The sequence below is a fragment of the Heterodontus francisci genome, unplaced genomic scaffold (genome assembly GCF_036365525.1).
Source record: "Heterodontus francisci isolate sHetFra1 unplaced genomic scaffold, sHetFra1.hap1 HAP1_SCAFFOLD_43, whole genome shotgun sequence".
Classification (NCBI taxonomy): domain Eukaryota; kingdom Metazoa; phylum Chordata; class Chondrichthyes; order Heterodontiformes; family Heterodontidae; genus Heterodontus; species Heterodontus francisci.
Genome location: NW_027141852.1, coordinates 1,866,208 through 1,874,287, shown reverse-complemented (window position 1 = coordinate 1,874,287; position 8,080 = coordinate 1,866,208). Strand labels below are relative to the sequence as shown.

At 43.8% G+C, this 8,080-nt stretch overlaps 1 non-coding gene across 1 annotated transcript; it reads right to left on the bottom strand.

The window, feature by feature from the left end:
- Positions 1-2,150: 2,150 nt before the first annotated feature.
- Positions 2,151-2,241, bottom strand: trnar-ucu (transfer RNA arginine (anticodon UCU)). The gene is given in 2 exon segments: positions 2,151-2,186; positions 2,205-2,241. It is a non-coding gene; the product is annotated as a tRNA-Arg (tRNA).
- Positions 2,242-8,080: the final 5,839 nt, after the last annotated feature.

The following is an 8,080-nucleotide window of genomic DNA, read 5'->3' as shown; positions in this document are numbered from 1 at the left end:
AAGTTTGATAGTATCTTTAACTGTTTTCGTGAACCATGGATGGTGAGTCCCACCTTTGGAACTTTTCTTTCTCGTTGAAATGTATCTATTCTGTGAGGTCTGAAATATCCCCTTAAATGTCTGCCACTGCATCTCTATTGACTTATCCCTTAACCTAATTTGCCAGTTCACTTTAGCTAGCTCTGCTTTCATGACCTTATAATTGCCCTTATTTAAATTTAAAATACTAGTCTGGGACCCACTCTCCTCACCCTCAAACTAAATGTAAAATTCAATCATATTATAATCGCTACTACCTAGGGGCACCTTAACTATGAGGTCATTAATTAACCCTATCTCGTTGCACAATGCCAGGTCTAGTATAGCCTGTTCTCTGGTTGGCTCCAGAATGTATTGTTCCAAGAAATTATCCCCAAAACATTCTATGTACTCCTCATCTAGGCTACCTCTGCCCATCTGAATTTTCCAGTCTATATGTAGGTTAAAATCCCCCATAATTATCACAGTACCTTTCTGACAAGCTGCCATTATTTCTTCCTTTATATCCCATCCGACAGTGTGGTTAATGTTAGGTGGCCTGTACACCACTCCCACAAGTGACTTCTTGCCTTTATGATTTCTCATTTGTACCCAAACTGCTTCTGCATCCTGATCTCCAGAACTCAGGTCATCCCTCTCTATTACGCTAATACCATCATTAATTAACAGAGCTACCCCGCCACCTTTTCCTAGCTTCCTGTCCTTCCAAAATGCCATGTCACCTCCAATATTCTCATCCCAATCTAGGTCGCCCTGCAGCCATGTCTCTGTAAAGACTATCAGATCGTACGTATTTATTCTATTTGTGCTCTCAGTTCATCTGTTTTGTTTCGAATGCTCCATGCAGAGCATTTAGTTTTGTCCTTTTATTATTTTTGTCACCTCTAGCCTTACCTGTCGATTTACTCTTAGATTTGTACATTCTGTCCCTTCCTGTCACAGTCTGTTTATCATTTCCCATATTTATACCTTTCTCTCTTGCCTTGTCTCTCCTCCTTGATTCACCATATCTTCCCAAATTTGATCCCTTGCCCCCACTATTCAGTTTAAAACCGTCTCTACATCCCTCATTATGTGGCTCGCTAGAACACCGGCACCAGCACAGTTCAGGTGTAGACCGTCCCAACGGTACAGCCACCTCTTTCCCCAGTACTGGTGCCAATGCCCCACGAACCAGAACCCACTACTACCACACCAGTCTTTCAGCCGCACATTACTTTCTCTAATCTTATTTGTCCTATGCCAATTTGCACATGGCTCAGGTAATAATCCAGAGATGATTAACTTTAAGGTTCTGCTTCTTAATTTGCTGCATAGTTCCTCATACTGACTGTGCAGAACGTCTATCCTTGTCCTGCCTATGCCGTTGGTACTGACATGGACCACGACGACTGGATCCTCCCCCTCCCATTGTATGTTTCGCTCCAGCACTGAGCAGATGTCCTGAATCCTGGCACCGGCAGGCAACACAGCCGTCTGGACTCTTGCTCTTTGCTGCAGAGAACAGAGTCAATCCACCTTACTATACTGTCCCCTACTACCACTACATTCCTTTTTTCTCCCTCTTTGAGCCGCAAACACTTACTGCAGACGTGTTTGCCCTGGATCACACTGGCATCCAGGAGCTCCCACATGCTGCAGCTGTGAAACATCACCTGTCCTGTCATCCTTAACGTGTTTCAATTAACTACTTAAATATTTTATTCAATTATTCATTTTATTGCATATTTTATGAAACTTACCACTAGTTTGTTTACTATTTTAAACGTTAGGACTAAAATGGACCTTAATCACTTACCAGATGCGTATCAAGCAGGTCGGTTCTTCCAAACCAATCAACTACCTGCTTGCCTGTGATGTCACAGCTTACCAGATCCTCACCAAACAGCTCCTTCCACTGCACCAAAGAAAGAACCATTTCCTGTGCACTCACCCCAGCGGCTCTCTGTTTCCCTGCTCTCACTCTCCATTGTGACGTCACTCCTCGATTTTATTCCCCTGCTCTGCTCCTGCCGTGCTCCTCTCTCTCTCGCTCTGTCTCCCAGTCTGTGCTTTTGGCGCATTTTTTCATTTGTTGTTCCGTTGTGCTCCTCTGTTTCTGGTCCAAAATCTGACTCTGGTGGGACTTGAACTCACAACCTTTGAATATCTTCTTAGTCATTATTTAGAAGTCCAACACGCTATCCATTGCACCACAGAGCCTCACACAACCTTATCAACATCACTAAGGCCTTTGATCTTGTCAGCAGAGACGGCCTCTTCAAACTGCGATGGAACATCGGCTGCCCTCCTGACCTCTTGGGCATCATCTCTTCTTTCCACGAGAACATGCATAGTTCCATCAGTTACAATGGAGCAACATCAGACGCTTTCAAGATCAGCAGTGGGGTAAAGCAGGGCTGCACGCTGGCGCCAACTCTCTTAGGAACAGAGGAACATCGGAGTAAGCCATTCAGCCCATCGAGCCTGCTCTGCCATTCAATTCGATCATGGCTGATCATCTACCTCAAAGCCCCTTTCCCGTGCTATCCCCATATCCCTTGATGTCATGAGTATCAAGATTTCTATCAATTTCTGTCTTGAACATGCTCAATGATTGAGCTGCCACAGCCCTCTGGGGTACAGTATTCCAATGATTCACCACCGTCTGAGTGAAGAAATTCCACCCATCTCAGTTTTAAATGGCCTGCTCCTTATTCTGAGACAATGTCCTTTGGTTTTAGACTCACCAACCAGGGCAAACAACCTGTCTACATCCACACTGTCACGCCCTGTAAGAATTTTGTCAGTTTCAATCAGATCACCTCTCATTCTTCGAAACTTTAAGGAATACAGGCCCAGTTTCCTCATAAGACAATCCCACCATCCGAGGGATTAGTCTGGTGACACAAAAACAAGAAATGCTGGAACCACTCAGCAGGTCTGGCAGCATCTGTGAAAAGAGAAGCAGAGTTAACGTTTCAGGTCAGTGACCCATCTTCGGAACTGACATATATTAGAAAAGTCACAGGTTATAAGCAAGTGAGGTGGGGGTGGGGCAAGAGATAACAAAGGAGAAGGTGTAGATTGGACAAGGCCACATAGCTGACCAAAAGGTCATGCAGCAAAGGCAAACAATATGTTAATGGTGTGTTGAAAGACAAAGCATTAGTACAGATTAGGTGTTAACGGACTGAATATTGACCAGCAGCAAATACAAACCTGAAAAAAACAGTAGGTAAGCAAACTGAACAAACTGAGATGAAATGAAATAAATGCAAAAAAAAGATTAGTCTGTTGACCCTCTGTTTCACCCCCTCTATGGCAAGTGTATTCTTCATAAGATGAGGAGACTAAACTGTACACAATACTCCAGTGCGGATTCACCAAGGCTCTATACAATTGCAGCAAGACATCTTTACTCCTGTACTCATGACCCCTCATGTGGGTACAACATACCATTTGCCTTCCTAATTGATTGCTGCACCTGCACAAGAGCTTTCAGTGTCTCAGGAACAAGGACACCCAGGTCCCTTTGGACATCAACACTTCCCAACCTCTCACCATTTAAGAAATACTCTGTCTTTCTGTTTATTCCACCAAAGTGGATAACTTCACACTTATTCACATTATATTCCATGTTCTTGCCCATTCACTGAGCAGCTCCAGGTCCCCTGGAAGCCTCTCTGCATCCTCCTCACAACTCACACTTCACCGAGCTTTGTGTCATCTGCAAACTTGGAAATATTACATTTAATCCCCACATCCAAATCATTTATATAGGTTGTAAACAGCTGTGGCTCCAACACTGATCCTTGCAGTCCCCCAATAGTAACAGCCTGCCATCCTGAGAAGGACCCGTTATTCCTGCTCTCTGTTTACGGTCTGTTAACCAATTCTCAATCCATATCAGTATATTATCCCCAAGCCTATGTGCTCTAATTTTGTTTACTCACCTCCTGTGTGGGTGGTTAGCACTGCAGCCTCACAGCTCCAGGGACCCGGGTTCGATTCTGGGCACTGCCTGTGTGGAGTTTGTAAGTTCTCCCTGTGTCTGCGTGGGTTTTCTCCGGGTGCTCCGGTTTCCTCCCACAAGCCAAAAGACTTGCAGGTTGGTAGGTAAATTGGCCATTATAAATTGTCACTAGTATAGGCAGGTGGCAGGGAAATATAGGGACAGATGGGGATGTTTGGTAGGAATATGGGATTAGTGTAGGATTAGTATAAATGGGTGGTTGATGGTCGGCACAGACTCGGTGGGCCGAAGGGCCTGTTTCAGTGCTGTATCTCTAATCTAATCTAAAAAATCAAATCTAAAATACCACACATCCACTGGTTCTCCTTTATCTGTTCTATAGGTAACATCCTCAAAAAACTCAACAGGTTTTTAAAACCTGTTTTCCTTTTCATAAATCTATGTTGACTCTGCCCAATCATATCATTATTTCCTCACTGTCTAGTTATCACATCCTTTATAATTGGCATATTCTTCTCCATGCTGCTATTGTACACTTTCAGTGACTCAGATGGGGGTGTTCACCTGCACATCAGAGCTGACGACAAGCTGTTCAACTTGGCAAGACTGTGCGCCAAGACCAAAGTGGGGAAATTCCTAGTCTGTGAGTTGCTGTTTGCTGATGATGCTGTGCTGACATCCCATGATGAAGTTCACTGACAGCAGCTTGTAGATAGCTTCTCCCTGGCCTGCAAAGTGTTTGGACTGACGATCAGCATCAGGAAGATGAAAGTTATGGGCCAGGACGTAGAGACTCCACTTTCCATCAACATCGACAACCTCACTTTGGAGGTTGTCAACAGCTTCACATACCTTCAATCAACAATCACCAGCAATCTGTCCCTTGATGCTGAAATCAGGACCAGGATTGCCAATGCTGCAGCTGTCATGTCAAAGTTGAGAAGACAAGTGTGAACCAACAGCACAAAGCGGCACAGTGGCGCAGTGGTTAGCACCGCAGCCTCACAGCTCCAGCGACCTGGGTTCGATTCTGGTTATTGCCTGTGTGGAGTTTGCAAGTTCTCCCTGTGTCTGCGTGGGTTTCCTCTGGGTGCTCTGGTTTCCTCCCACAAGCCAAAAGACTTGCAGGTTGGTAGGTAAATTGGCCATTATAAATTGTCACTAGTAGAGGTAGGTGGTAGGGAAATATAGGGACAGGTGGGGGGATGTTTGGTAGGAAGATGGGATTAGTGTAAATGGGTGGTTGATGGTCGGCATAGACTCGGTGGGCTGAAGGGCCTGTTTCAGTGCTGTATCTCGAATCAAAGTGACCGAAAATACAAAGCTCCACGTGTACCAGGCTTGTGTTCTCAGCACCCTCCTTTAGAGTGGAGAAACATCAACAACTTATACAAACCAAAAAAAGCGGCTGAACAGCTTCCACCTCCACTGCCTCAGATGGATACTGGGCATCTCCTGGCAGGACAGAGTGCCGAATGCGGAAGTACACCAGCGTGCAGGGATCCACAGCATGTTTGCCCTCTTGAGTCAGCGGTGACTCTGTTGACTGGGCCAAATGGATGACGGTCACATTGCCAAATACATGCTCTTTGGTGATCATGCTATCAGCACGAGACCAACAGGTCAGGGAAAAAAATCAAGTCCTTTGGAGAGTGGGCATGAATTTATAAATGGGAGTTCATGCTTGACAAATCTAACAGCATTTGTTGATAAACTATCTGAGAATGCTGATGAAGGGAATGCAGTGGATGTTGTTTATATGGATATTACGAAAGCATTTTATAAAGTACCACATAAAAGGGTGGTTAACAAAATTGAGGTTCATGGATTAGGAGGGTCAGTGTCCATTTGGATAGTAAATTGTTTTAAAGACTGAAAACAGCGAGTCTTATTAAATGGTTCTTTGTCAGACTGGAGGATGGTCGACAGTGGTGTTCCCCAAGGGTCAGTGCTCGAACCACTGCTTTTTTTGCTAAAGGTAAGTGACTTGGATCTTGGAATACAGAGTAGAATCTCAAAATATGCCGATGACACCAAACTTGGAGGAGTGGCAAACAGTGAGGATGATATGAACTGCCTGCAACAGGACAGTGATAGGCTAGCAGAATGGGCAGACAGGTGGCAGATGGAATTTAATAGTGACAAGTGTGAGGTGATGTAAAGGAATAGGGAGAGGCAATATATACTTAATGGCACAGTTCTAAAGAGTGTGCTGGAATAGAGGGACTTGGGGTTCATGTGCATCAATCTTTGAAGGTGGCAAGACATATTGCGAGAGTGGTTAGCAAAGTATATGCGAACTTGGGCTTTATAAATAGAGGCATTGAGTACAAAGCAGGGAAGTTATGCTGAACCATTATAAAACTCTGGTGAGGCCCCAATTGGAGTGTTGCTTCCAGTTCTGCTCAGCAGACTTTAGAAAGAATGTGAGGGTCCTTGAGAGGACGCAGAGGTGATTTACCAGAATGGATCCAGGGATGGGAGAGTTTAGTTACAAGGTGAGGTTGGAAAAGCTAGGATTATTCTGCCTATATCAAAGGAGATTGAGTGGAGAATTGATAGAGGTGTATAACACCTCTGGAGAACAGGCCATCCAAGACTGGGTATTGTGTAATGAGAAAGGATTAGTTAACAATCTTGTTGTGTGGGGTCCCTTGGGGAAGTGCGCCCTTAATATGATAAAATTCTTCATTAAGATGGAGGGTGAGAGAGTTGATTCCGAGACTCGGGTCCTGAATCTAAACAAAGGAAACTATGAAGATATGAGGCGGGAGTTGGCTATGATAGATTGGGGAACGTTACTTAAAGGGTTGACAGTGGATAGGCAATGGCTAGCATTTAAAGAGCGCATGGATGAATTACAACAATTGTTCATTCCTGTCTGTGCAAAAGTAAAACAGGAAGGGTGGCTCAACTGTGGCTTACAAAAGAAATTAAGGAATGTATTAGATCCAAGGAGGAGAAATATAAAATGGCCAGAACAAGCAGCAAACCTGAAGATTGTGAGCAGTTTGGAATTTAGCAGAGGAGGACAAAAGGATTGATTAAGAAGGGGGAAATAGAGTATGAGAGTAAGCTAGCAGAGAACATTAAAACTAACTGTAAAAGCTTCTATAGATATGTGTAGAGAAAAAGATTAGTGAAGACAAATGTGGGCCCCTTACAGTCAGAAACGGGGGAATTTATAATGGGGAACAAAGAAATGGCAGACCAATTAAATACATACTTTGGTTCTGTCTTCACAAAGGAGGATACAAATTACCTCCCAGAAATGTTGGGGAACATAGGGTCTAGTGAGAAGGAGGAACTGTATGAAATCAGTATTAGTCGGGAATGTTTGGGAAATTGATGGGATTGAAGGCCGATAAATCCCCAGGGCCTGATAATCTGCATCCCTGAGTAATTAAGGAAGTGGCCCTTGAAATAGCAGATGCATTTCTGGTCTTTTTTCAAAATTCTATCGACTCTGGAACAGTTCCAATGGATTGGACGGTAGTTAATGTAACTCCATTATTTAAAAAAAGAGGCAGAAAGAAAACAGCGAATTATATACCGGTTAGCCTGACATCAGTCGTGGGGAAAATGCTGGAGTCCATTATAAAAGATGTAATAGCAGAGTGCAATAATAACTCGTCTCCACTCCTAGTATTTCTAAATCCCACACATTCACTGTAATGTGAACAATTATTTCCTGTTGTGTCTCTCTCAGATTTGTAAACTTCACTGTATTGGAGTGAGGTGACATCTACTGGCGGGAAGCAAGAACTGCAATCAAGCAGCAGAAACTCCACAGTCTGTCAGGGTTCAAGAAACATTGCAATGTGAGGAAACAGCGAAGTGGTTTGATTGGGTAGATGGAGACATGATTCCACTTGTGGTGGTGTCTGAAGCAAAGGCCAGAAATACAAAATTGTCATTAATAAAAGAAATGAGGAATTCATGAAAAATGTAGTAACGTAGTGAATGGTTAAAATGTGGATAGAATAGAAAGTGAGATTGGATGGACAGAAGCAGTCTGAAAGGATGGCTGAAACAAAAGATGAGTGCCGTGAAACGTTAACTGTATTTCTCACAGCACAGATGCTG